This window comes from Phalaenopsis equestris, unplaced genomic scaffold, assembly GCF_001263595.1.
Source record: "Phalaenopsis equestris unplaced genomic scaffold, ASM126359v1 Scaffold001013, whole genome shotgun sequence".
Classification (NCBI taxonomy): Eukaryota; Viridiplantae; Streptophyta; class Magnoliopsida; order Asparagales; family Orchidaceae; genus Phalaenopsis; species Phalaenopsis equestris.
The window spans coordinates 1,074,051-1,088,371 of record NW_018165452.1 but is presented as its reverse complement, the minus strand read 5'-3'; positions in this window follow the sequence as shown (position 1 = coordinate 1,088,371).

The window sequence follows — 14,321 nt, the reverse complement described above, 5'->3', positions numbered from 1 at the left end:
TCCCAATACTCGAAAAATATTACATCAGGACTCTCCACATAGAGTTACGTGCAGAGTCCAATGAAATTACGCCGTGGAGGTGATTGGTCCGGTAACACAGGAATATTCTCCTCGTGTTATTTAGGTGTTATTGTGTGTTATTCAGGTGTTATTGTGTGTTATTCAAGTATTATTGATGTGTTATTGTGTTATTATAACATCAGAAATATCCCAGAACACAATAACACTGAATAACACACAATAACACCTGAATAACTCGAGAGAAATATTCTCTTGTGTTACCGGCCCGATCACCTCCACGATGTAATTTCATTGGACTCCGCACGTAACTCAAAGTGCGGAGTCCTGATGTAATATTTTCTTCTCAATACCCTCTCAATAACCTCCGCTTACGCAAATTTTTCTCTAAACTCTGGTGTGTTTATAAAATTTGGTTGCTAAAATAATGTATGATAGTATTTATATTTCAAATTGGAACGGCTGAAGTTAAATCACGGGGCATATGGGATTATAATATAGTTCTGGTAACCGTCTTTCTCATTAATCGAGGTACTCGATTCTTCCAAGTGGCTGTGTGGTTTCAATAGGAATAAATTATATAATTTATAATGATTCATTTTTCTTCAAAATTAAACAATTTAAGTGGTTAATTTATTGTTATTTTATAGTTGGATTTGACTTTGAGCGTTTTAGATCATCTCAAGGGGTGAAAATATTATCTAAGAAAAAATTTAACCACAGAATAATAATTTTGGAGGAGGTCTATTTCCTGCGCAATTTGGGTCGGTGGAGTTTATTTAATTACTTGATGCTGATTTTCTGAATAATATAGTTATTTAGAAAAACCTCAATTAAAATATTGACACTTGTGGTTTATATATTTTAGAAATTGAATTTCATGAACTTCCAGTTGAAATTTTATTGGGATTGGCTCGAATGAAGAATACTTATTTTTTGGAGGCAAAAAGAGGAGTAGTAGGAAGAATTGGATAGTGAGCGGCTCGATCGTACTTCAAATTATTATATGGTTGGACTTTATATTTTTAGATTATGATTTAATTTTAGTTTTAAATTATTCATTTTATTAGATTGTTTGAGCTTATGACGCTCATGTCACCAGATCAGAGATACGCAGAAATTATCATGACTTGTGTTGTCATGAGAAGAAACAAGAAGCTCGAACCTGGTTTGCAAGGGTAAATTGGGACTTGTAGATCTCACATCCCACGGGGAGCAAAAATGGGCCCCACTCTTCTAAATGTATGTTCTTATCTATAAAGGGTAGGCAACTAATTGAAATATATTTCAAGTCTACAAGTCTAGTTAAATGCAAGTAGATGGGGGAAGCCTTATTGTTGAAATTTAGGAGAATTGTTGAATTTTAGGAGAATTGAGCAGGACTTATGCTCGAACTTATAAATATTGAATCTAATTATTGCAACAAAATTAAGATTTTTATTTATTATAAGAGATTTGACTTTTTTCTAAGTTATGATATATAATTTATTGCAAGTATGCATGCACTATTAGTCAAAATTTCAAGCCAAATCAAATTTTTATGTAGACTTATCCAATAAGGGCAATAAGTGAAATATCAAGGAATGGAGAATATAAATATGTAAGTGTAAATGATTTAGCTAATTTTATGGTACCTAATTTATATTTGTCAGCTGCTTTCCTAGGAGGTGTTAATTTTTGGTTGGGCAAACAAATTATTTTATTATAATAGTCTAATGTCGTAATATAATTCCTTACATGAACAAGAAACACAAAAATAAACCTAGGAAAAGTAAGTATACCTAATATGCACATAAAAGTGAACACACAAAATATAAACATAAAAAATAAAATAAAATAAAATATATAGTTGGTGTGATCGAGTATCATTCTACATCCCGAAAGAAAAGGGAAAGTAACAATTCAACTCTGCCCTTATATAACCAATTTTAGAATAATGGCTTGCATAGGAGTTTTCTTGGTCCTCTAGTATTGTTTCATCAAACTGGTTCATCTTGGATTCATTTATTCATTTTAACACATATCCTCCAAACTTCACAAGGTACCATTAGACTAAACAATACCTCTTTATTCATCCTAAACAATGTAGACCGTACACCCAGTTTTAATTTAAATTATATTTAAAATTCTGAAAATTGTCCCAAGATAAGCTTGTAAAATAGAGGTTAGTAGGTATATAATCACACAATCTAGCTAAGATATAACACAATTGACTTAACACAAACATGTGGCAAGCTACCCGTTGTAATTAGTTATGTTTAGAGAATAAGCATGATCATGTAATGCTGACATGTCAATTTTTTTTATATTTAATTTAATTTTTTTAGGCATTTTACCTCGTTATGCATTACCACTTATTAAAGATAAGAGGTAGAACTACAATAAAAATGCCCTAGCATCCATTCTAAAAAGCAATCAATTAGCTTGTTATCCAATCTAGTGAGCAAAATGACACTAGTTACACACAAACTTCAATAATAACTCACCAAATAATTATAATAATCCAAATATAAATTTAGTTTTGTTGACTAACAAGCAATCTAACATATGTGACTAGTGATTAATGTTTTAATTTGAAAATTATCCTTTAGGTTAAGAGATGCCACAAAACCTCTTCATAAAACTTTGGGAATGTTTTGAATTAATTTAGTTTTTTTAATGAACTATATAATGTTTAATATAACTAAAAAACTTAATTGAATAGTATATTAATTTAAAAAATATTGAAAAGCTCAAAGTGATTTAAGGGATGCCTCTTGGTATCCCCATAATATTTTTAATCCCTTGTGATTAATAATTATTTTTTTATAATTTATTCATCTAATCAATTAATTCCAATATTTTTTTATGTTTTCTTTTTTTTATTTATATTATATTTCCTTAAAATTTTAATTTATAATTAATTTGTGATTTTATTTTAAATATATGATTTTGAATTTGGAGGTCATCTTGGGAATGATAGAAATTTTCATAAAATTTTGTAATCTGTATTTTATTAACCTACTCTATGTAGAGATGTATATATATATATATATTAATAAAGAGTTTTGATCAAAAATTTAATTTTAATAAACTGATGATTAAGTTGATTTTACTCGGCTAAGATATTTTTTGAAGAAATATTTTAAGTTAATTTTTATGACTTTATATACTTAACGTTAATTATTTAGATAAGTTATATTATTAGATGAGTGTGTTAATTAGTTAGAATTAACCGGCATGTATTTCTTTATTTTATTGTAGTCCCCCCGTAATCCTTGGTAACCTTAATGAACAAGAGGAGGTTTTAGAAGCTATTTGATGAATTTTGACTATTATTAATATATTTTTCAAAATTTTAATAAATTTATATGATTTCTTAATTTTTTGTTTATTTGAAATGGTTTTATTTTTTTCAATAAATGTAATGCTTGTCTGCATCATATCAAACACTAACACAATAAAGTTTACACACAGTGACATTAGATTGGCCAGTGCATTTTCAAGGGATACAAAACACAAGAAGAGATTTGAGTTTAGTCATTTGATCGGATATCAAATGTCAATTATTGATTCTATAGTTCAAATTATAGAAAAGACAATTTACTACTTGACGTAATCAATTCAAGCCATTTTAAATTGTGAAAATGGATGACCTTGAATACCACTTCTCCCTCTCACTAGAGAATATGAGCTATTCATATGTTCTAACATGATTCCAATGTGCCAAACCCATATCTAACCCACTAAAAAGGTTTAAGAAGACTCCCTAAAGGTTTTATCCTATGCTGTTAGAGCTCCTAGAGTTATTTACTTCTCTAAGTTCATAATTAAAATAGATAAAAGAAGAAATGTGAGATTGTCTTGCAGAGAGCAAATTGAGTCGATTTCTACACTGGGGAGCTTCTACTTGGCGACATGAACGCTTTTTCTTCAAACATTAAGAGCTAAAAATGCTTGGGTTAACAGATCAGTCAACATCTTTGCTCAAGTTAGCCAGAGTTTGTTGGTTTATTTTTATGACTGCATTGATTTTGAATATATTTATTTATTTTAGGTGATCAAATATGACATTGAGAGTAAATTACTATATTGAAAGATAGAAATATCACTCTAAAACAAATTCAAACAATCAAATAAGGATTTTCATTCAAATTTGATTTGTGAGTGTTAACAAACAAATCTTTTCCCTACCTAACTTAGAGGTTAGATATAGTTTATATTTATTTGGCATTTCATAATTACAAGCCTTTATAGTTAATTATATCATAGGAGATAGAATCTTCTAATAAAACTTTCAATTAAGGGTGTAGCCAAGTCTTCAAAAATTTTAAAATTGAGTCTTTAGAATTATTATTTAGGATTTGAATTATGATAGTTCAAACTGAAAAAATTATTTTTTGAGTCAAAAGGAGTAAAAATATGAAGTTCTTAGAAATTGAGAAACTCATTATCACTTCTATCTGCCTAATATTAGGGTTTAATGATTTTAAAATTGAAACATTTATTTAAGTTGAGTTGATTATTTTATTACAAACTTAGAACTAATAACCAATGATATTAGATTGTAGGAAATCTGAAGAGCTAAGGGCTTACATCATAGCAAGAGAAATAACCTCAGAACCTATGACTGAAGGAGATGTCTGCCAATTAAGTGGAACCTCTAACCTAGCCAAACATAATGCATGAAAAGGGACCTATAGTTCAATATCATAGAGAATTGAAACAAGCTCGATTCTACTAAAATTATAATTCTGTCTAGAAGGGACTGCGAGCTAAAAAATCCTATTGCTATGTAAATGCAAGATATGATAGGTTATTATTTATTAAGAAGATAAAATAGGTCTTATGACTTGATTATGAAAATCAAGTGTCCTAAGCATGTCTGGTATGCAATGTACCTAACTATTGCAAAATATTTGTTTTACAATTTAAATTTTAAAAATATTTCTATAATTTTATTTTCATTTAGATAATAAATTAATTATATTTGTTTTGGTGTTATGTGTTGTTCTCATAAAGTTATGCAAAGGATATGTAATTCTTCATGATGCATGTGTGAAAATTCTTAAGGCCAAATCGAGTATGAAAGTCAGGCATTGCCCAATAAAAGTAGTGATCCTTAAAGGTCAGATATCCTTTTTCCATTCAATTGGTGGAGGGTTGAAGATGAGGAGTATAAACTATATGATGTATAATACATGAATATTTTCTTTTTTGTGCAACCATGATAGATGATATGGGTCTCTAGTTAGTTGTATTTTATCAAATTTTATTATTTATAAGCAATGTTATTGGAAGGTGTGAATTCAATTTTTATTTAAATTTTGTGTTTTAAATTTGAAAATATTTATTAACATTATTTAATCTGGTAGAAAAATTACGTTAAGAGCCTACCACATATAAATCTAAGCAATTGCATACCACCAACAAACCTAGAAAAATCATAGGATTTATAATCATGTAGACATAAGTAAACATAGTAAAAAGAGACAAGCACATAAGCCAAAATGGCAAAATATGATAAAACTCAAAAGAAAGGAGAGCGCGGTAAGGTATTGTTATATCGTTAGGAAAAAGACAAAATTGGTTTAGTTGAGCATCTGCCCCTTATATAATCTTACCTAGAGTTAAGATAAATTGATTGGTTGGCTAATGGCTAGGATTATGGGATTCATTAGTCTTGGTTTAGGTTCATTTAGGGACCATCCTAGTTTTTTTTATTATCATCCAAGCTTTGTGCTGATGTTCTTCAATGCTTAGTGTTAATGTTCATCTTTGCATCATTGTCGAGTTGTGGTTTGTCTTTTACTTTTAATTTGGGTCGAGGTTCATATTCTCTTCATCATCAAATTTTGGTTCATCCTCACTCCATTGTTAAATTGTTGCTCATTCTTAATTTATTTTGATTTGAATTAAGGTTTGTCTCGCTTCTTCATTAAGTTGATTTGAATTCAAATCACTCATAAACCATGACCAACCAAAAATCGACAGACTCACCTAACTCTATAATTACAAACTCAAAAGCAAAAAAAATTTATGTTTGCTAGAGCCCTCTAGAAAAGAGTTGGTAACAAAAAACCTACAATCTCAATAATCACATAGAAGCTAGGTGAACCTAGCACTATAGTGTCAGGCTCCTTGCTCTAATTGACCATACCTAAGGGAATCATTTTAGCAACTGCAGGAAGGTACACTAAATTATTTTTATTTATAAATTTTTGTGGTTGCCTCACTTAGCACATCCTACTATAGAAAATAAATCTCAGAATAATTAAGATGATTGTTCTAACATCTACTCTAGCACACAAGCTACCATAACATCCAATCTAGCAACAATCACACATACAAATCATAACAACCAAAATCATAGTCGATCTATCCCAGTTCAAGTGTCGGTGACCTAACAAACCATCTACAATGTGTGATCTATGTGGTGAGTTTAAAGATTAGGCTTTGTGTTTAAATTATAATTTGTTTTGCCAAAAAGTGGTTAAATTTAAGTGTGTGTGTGTGTGTGTGTGTGTGTGTGTGGTGTTTGTGTGTGTGTGTGTGTGTGTGTGTGTGTGTGTGTGTGTGTGTGTGTGTGCTTGTGAGCATATTTATGCATTTAATGAAGATTGAACTCTTAAAAAATTACCCAAAACTATTTAAAGATGACACACATCCATTATAGAAAATAATATTTTGTTGTATAAAAAGTAGAGAAGTTTTATCCAATTAGACCCGATATAGTGTGAAATTATGTTAAGTATTTCAAAATCTTCTCTACCGCTGCGAGATCCATATTTACATTTTTAGGATTTAGGGTTCCTTTTTCTCCCCATCCTTAGCATTCAATATAGGATTGTAAATTGTTGATAGTTTCAGAATCCTCATTAAGCATTTTAAATTCTTCATGCATTTCATTTTTTTTCTTTTTATTTTAAGGTACTCCTTCATATCCATCAATCGACATAATGTTTAGGATTGCAAATCGGCATTGCCGCAACTAAGGAAAAATGTATCTTCTTTTCGGGTAAGTTAAATTACCACATTAGTTTAATATTAGTAATTCCATTACACATAAATATTATATCTAATTTTGAAAAAAAAACTAGAGTAGAAATCAGTTTTGGTGCAACGAAGAAAGACATATCTTCTCCTTCTTATCAAGTAAGTTGAACCTTCTCTGTAGAAAAATGCATTTTATACCCTATATGCATTTTAGGTAATACAACAAACTTTGGGATTTTGTATTGAAGACCTATTTATTTGTTGTTAAATGTTTAAAATATTTTGGTACTTTTTTTTAGCAAAAGTTGTTGTACTATAGTTTTTCTTTAGTATAACAAGAATTCACACCATAACTTCACACCATAATATAACTTAGGATATGGTATTTTAGATTTTTTTCCTTCAGCACAACATAGTCTTACTCATATTTTTTTCTGTACAACTATGTTTTTCACCATGTTTTAACATGAGATTAGTTATTGCATGTTTATTTCTTCGGTACAAAATGGTTTTACTAGATTTTTTCTTCAATACAATCATGTAATTGTACACCATATTTTTACTTAAGATAGGTCTTTTTGAATATTGTTGTATTACAACCTGGTTCAACTTAATTTTTCTTAGTACAATCATGTTGTACAACATATTTTTTCTCAGTACCACCATGCCACATCCACCCCAACCCACATCCATAACCCCAAGCCACATCCACCCCAACCCACATCCACAACCCCAAGCCACTTCTACAACCTCAAAGCCATAACCACTCCAAAGAGAAATAACAATGCCGCATCTACAATATTTTTTTTTCCTTTTTTTTGTTAGATCCTCATGCAAACCCAAATGATGTGTATTCACATCAATGAGTATGCCACAACCAATATAGACCCTCATTAAAAAATATCCAACAACAGATAATGTCATCCCCAGACAATATATTTTTTTTTTTTGCATATTGTTAACCAATCAGAAAAACAAGCCACTAACAAATGTAGCATTCACATCAAAATTGAAGCACCGAGGCTGGCCTACCACCATAAACACAGGAAAAATGTGGCGCCACACCACGCCGCTCCTCTACCCCCGGCCTAAACGAGGCCTAATTACCTTTGCAACTCCGATAAGACGCTAACAAATCATGAGGTAGAAGACACAGGGAAAAACCAGGCAGATGAAGCTGCTAACGACAGATCCGGTGAGGCTGAGGATGTTCTCAAAGTGTTAGAAATTCATGTTTGAACTTTATAACACAAATTCCAAAAATACATAATAGTTAAGATCTTTTAAATTCATGATTTATTACATATTTAAAATAAAGTAACGCATACCTGTATTCATGATGAAAAATTTTGATCTTGAAAAAATTTTATCTTGAAGAGATGGAGTTTCTCTCTCTAATCCTTTGAAACTTTCTGTACTTTCTGATGGAGGGAAATGTACGGGGTGTGTTAGGAAGAGAGGGGACTCATTCTCTAAATCATGCTCTATTTAACCACCATCCATCAAAGGGGTTACGAACCAATAGGATTTATCATAATTTAATAAATTAATTGATTTTTTTATTATTAAAATCAATGACATAAGTTAGTAACTCTTATTCATTTAAGGGATTACATGAATTATAAAATTAATATCATAAGTTATCATAAGTTATGACATAAGCTATGAGTTAAGATAATTAATAACTTAAGTTATCATGAGTTACAAAAATAAATATCATAAGTTATGACATAAGTTATTCCTTCCTAAATAACTTAAGTTATCAAAATAAATGTCATAAGTTGTCATAATTTATGACATAAGTTATGAATTAAATAAATAACTTAATTTATCAAAATAAGTCTCATAAATTATTAAAATAAATGTGAGTCGTAAATAAAAATATATTATTCTCCCACTTGGATCACTTAATTTTAATAATGCATAATATACTGCACAAAATGTAAGATAAATCCTTCTTTATATTAGTTAAATTATAAATTATTGAATAAGTATGAAATTAATATGAATCATGGTATATGAATCATGGTGTTTGTGTTACAATTTATCGACACAGTCTCTTCCATGTATCACAATACCAATTACATACTTAGCATAATAGAAATTAACATCATTGTCCCATAATGTCTATTAAAAGAAAAATCTTGTTAAACATGATGCAACATAAAGTGTAAACTAACGATAAAAATACGATTTACAAATATTAGAAACAAGAAAAATTGGGCCCAAAGTGTCAAAATATAAAGAGCATAAAAATAATAAAGGGTTTTGATAATGCTCATTCTAACGACATGTTCGTTAAATGTTTTCGCTGACAACCCTTTCATCAAAGGATTTGCAATCATGAGATTGATGATAATATGCTCAATTGACACTCTATGTTTCTGAACTTCTTCCTTAACGACAAGATATTTTAATTCCATGTATTTAACACCTTTGGAATACTTATCATTTTTTAAAAAGAAGACTGATGTGGAGTTTTCACAATAAATTTTCAGCGGCTTGGCAATACTGTCGACAATTCTATGTCCTAAAATAAAATTCCACAGCCATAAACCCTGAATTGTAGCTTCAAAGCAAGCCACAAATTCAGCTTTCATAGTGGAAGCAGATGTGATAGTCTGCTTCGCAATTTTTCATGAGATTGCTCTATCAGCCAAAAGGAACAGATAGCCAAATGTTGATTTTCTGGTATCAACACATCCAACAAAATCTAAATCTAAATATCCTATCACTTCACGATCTTTAGATCTTCTATAAGTGAGCATGTGGTCATTTGTTCCTTATAGATACCTCAAGACTTTCTTTGTAGCTTTCCAATGATCTATTCTTGGATTACTTTAATACATGCCCAGCATCCCGACAACAAAACTAAACTCTGGTCTGGTACAATTCTGAGCATACATTAAGGTTCCAACAAAAGATGCATAAGAAATTGCTTCCATTGGTTTACATTCCAAATCATTCTTTGGACACTGCATAAGGCTGAATTTATCGCTTTTTTGAATTGGAGCAACACTTGCTAAGCACCCTTCCATATTGAATCTCTTAGAAACTCTTTTGATATATGTTTTCTGAGACAGCCCTAACAAATCTTGTGATATATCGCGAAATATTTCAATTCCAATCACACAGGATGCCTCACTCATATCTTTCATTTCAAAGTTCTTAGAGAGAAAATTCTTGGTTTCATATAATAAGTCAAGATCATTAGTAGCCAGCAAGATGTCATCAACACACAGAATGAGAAATATGATTTTGCTTCCATTGACCTTTAGATATATACACTGATCAACGGTGTTTTCTGTAAATCCAAAGGACGTGATGGTATTATTGAACTTAAGATACCATTGTTGGGAAGCTTGTTTAAGTTCGTGTATTGATTTTATAAGTTTACACATCATGTTTTCCTTTTCTTCAACAAAAAATCCTTCAGGTTAACTCATGTAGACCTCTTCATCTAAATTCTCATTCAGAAAGTCAGTTTTCACATCCATTGGTGTAACTCTAAATCATAATGAGCTACTAGTGCTATGATAATTCTAAATAAATCTTTCTTAGAAATCGGAGAAAACATTTTTTATAGTTGATGTCATCTTTCTGAGTGAAACCTTTGACAACAAATCTGACTTTATATCATTCAATATTGTCATTTGAGTCGCGCTTAGTCTTAAAGACCCATTTACACCTGACTCTTTTACAAACTCTTTTACAACCTTCAGGCACCATCAGACAATTCAACGATATCTCAGACTTTGTTGTGATCCATCAATTTCAACTAATCTTTCATTGCATTTAACCATTTAGAAGAATTTGTACTTTTTATGGCTTGTGAAAATGAAACTGGATCTTCATTGACTCCTAAGTTAAATTCAAATTCATGAAGATAAGCCACATAATCATCGAAAATAGCAGATCATTTTTGTCGTTGAGAGTTTCTAGGTGCTACTTCATGTGGTTCATCTAATGTAGGTTCATTAATGACAGTTTCATTGTGGGGTATTTGATCATATATATGTTGTTCTTGTAAGTTCTTAAACTGTTCAAGAACTGTAGGAATAACAACTTGAGAAGAAATTTTGGGTAAAGGAACTTGAACCCTAATTTCTTGGATTCTTGCTAATTTCTTGGATCTCCACTTTATGTGGTTCCAAACTCACACTAACTTCACCATTTTCAATGAACTTGGCATTTCAAGCTTCAATAATTCTTGTATTGTTGTTAGGACAACAAAATCTATACCCTTTTGATTTTTCTTGATAACCAATGAAGAAACCACTGGTTGTTCTTGAGTCCAGTTTCTTGTCATGTGGATTATATAACCTTATTTTCGCTAGGCAACTCCAAACACGCAGGTGCCTTAAACTAGGTTTTTTCTTTCTGTCCACAGTTCAAAAGGAGTCTTTGAAACTGTCTTACTAGGAATCCTATTTAATAAATATGCAGCGGTCTTTAAAGCATGCACCCATAATGATGAGGGTAAAGAAGAATTACTCATCATACTCCTAACCATTTCCATTAAAGTATGATTTTGCCTTTCTACAACACCATTTTGTTGTGGTGTTCCTGGCATAGTGTATTGAGCACATATGCCATTAGTTTAAAGGAATTTAGCAAATAGACCTGGACATTGTCCAGATTCATTGTAAGTTCCATAATATTCACTGCCTCTATCAGACTTGATAATTTTTACTTTTCTGTCTAATTGTCTCTCAACCTCAGTTATATACACCTTTAAGGCATCTATAACTTGAGATTTTTGATGCAATAAGTAGACATACCCATAACGTGAAAAATCATCAGTAAAGGTGATAAAATATTTCTCTCCACCAAACGTTGGAACATCAAAAGGTCCAAAAATATCAGTGTGTATAATTTCAAGGAGTTGTGTGCTTCTTGTGGCAACCTTCTTAAGTGTGTGATTTGTATGTTTTCCTTTAATACAATTCACACAGATGACAAGATCAGTAAAATCCAATTTATTTAGGATTTCATTCTTTACTAATCTTTCAATTCTTTCTTTGGAAATATGATCCAAACTTTTTGTCACAAATAAGCTGAACTTTCATTCATAAAATCAAGCTTAGTACCAATATTATGATACAAAGTCATCAAAGTCTCGGAGAAAAGGTTATCAAGTTTAAGCTTATATAGGCCATCACAAAGAATATCAGAACCTATGAGATGATTGTGTTTAAACAAACTAAAACAACCATTTCCAAATTTAAAGAAGTATCCAATATAATCAAGTTTAGACAATAAAATCAAATTACAAAGAAACAGAAGGGACATAAAGTGTTTGAAAAAGGTTTAAATGATAAAAGGTTTAAATGATGTCTTCTAGTATCTAAAATCAACTGATATGTTCCAATAGCTTCAACTGGTGCTTTGACTCGATTTTCCATGAAGACAAACTTTTCATTTGGGTTTATGATTTGGGTTGTAAGAAATCCTTGCATCGTATTAGAAACATGAGCGGTACAACTAGAATCAATCCACCAGCTATTATAAGGAATTTCTGCTAAATTTGATTCGAAACATACAGAAAGACAAGGTTGGCCTTTCTTTTCAAACCAATATTTGCGCTTTTAACACTCATTTTGATAGTGTTCAGACTTTCTGCAAAAGTGTCACTTAATTCTTATATATTCCTCTTTGTGAATTGGGGCAGATGACACATTAATTTTTAGTGGTCCTTATTTTCCCTTTCCATTCTTCTTTCCAGATTTATTTCAGCTCTTCTTTGATGACCCATGAGATTAATTGAGTTATTTGTTCCTTTTTTAAGTCTTGCTTCCTCTTGAATGAGCATACATTGTAGTTCATTTAAATTACACTTTTCTTACATAGTGTTGTAGTTCATGTGAAATGGACCATACTCAAGAGGCAAGGTGTTAATGATAAATTGCACAACAAAATTTTCATTCACTTCCATTCCTAGGGTCTTAAGTCTTACTGCTATGTTCGTCATTTCAACGAGTTCGTCATTTCAACGACATGCTCATGCATGGTACAAGAACCATCAAATTTCATATTAATTAACATACTCAATAGTGTCCCAGCAAGAGACTTATCAGCAGAGTCAGATTGAGAACAACTCTCAGCAAATTTCATAAATTTCTTAGCACTTTCAGTGTTAGAAAATGTACAGTTTATGTTGTTTGCTACAGCCATTCGCATAAACATTAAGCTTAATTTGTTTGATTTTTCCCAAGCTTTATAGAAAGATATTTGTTTTGCACTGCTAGAATCAGTAAGTGCAGGGCGCTTCTCAGCGTGAGTGCTAAATCAGGATCCATAACACCAAGGTGAAACTAGACTTGTTCACGCCATTTAGAGAAATTAAGCCCATTAAAAATTATAACGGATGTAGCTTGTGAATGAAGAGAAACAGGAGTAGTTACTGCAAATAATAAAACATGCTCGTACATTAATGTTTCAAACATTAAACTTACATAGATATTCATATAAAGTCAAATTAAAATAATAATAATAATAATAATAATGTATTAAAATCTCCTTTGGGTGATATAATAATACACGATAATAAACGTAATTGATGTTTGACTTAAATTTAATATAATTGGTAATTATTTATACTCAAGTTAGACATGTCTATTATCTTTGGATATATAAACATATCTTAACTAAGTATATAAATAGACTGCAATTATATTCAAAGATTATAAAACAAATGATCAACATTTGGGCGATCAAAAAATATTTTATAATCAATGAATTTTAATATTTTTATAATGAAATGTTAAATTATTTCATAACAATCATCACATACTCATGAGTAATTGAATTTATTTAATTTAACATCTATTAAACTTATTAGTTTGGTCAGTTTGGTGACTAACAAATTAAACATAATTTAAATAAATAATAATTCCAATCACATCAATTTACTATAGTTTTATTGATCTAATTCAAGATCTAATTCATAGCGAAAATTTATTAAAAATAACATAAATAAAATTATATGAAAAATCATAAATTTAGTAATCAAGGCTCTGATATCAAATGTTAGAAATTCATGTCTAAACTTTATGATACAAATTCTAAAAATACATAATAGCTAGGATCTTTTAAATTCATGATTTTTTACGTATCTAAAATAAAATAACGCATACATGTATTTATGATGAAGAAATTTGATCTTGAAGAAATGGAGTTTCTCTCTCTAATCCTTTAAAACTTTCTGTACTTTCTGATGGAGAAAAATATATGCGGTGTGTTAGGAAGAGAGAATACTCATTCTCTAAATCATGCTCTACTTAACCAGCATCCATCAAGGAGGTTACAAACCAAAAAGATTTATGAAA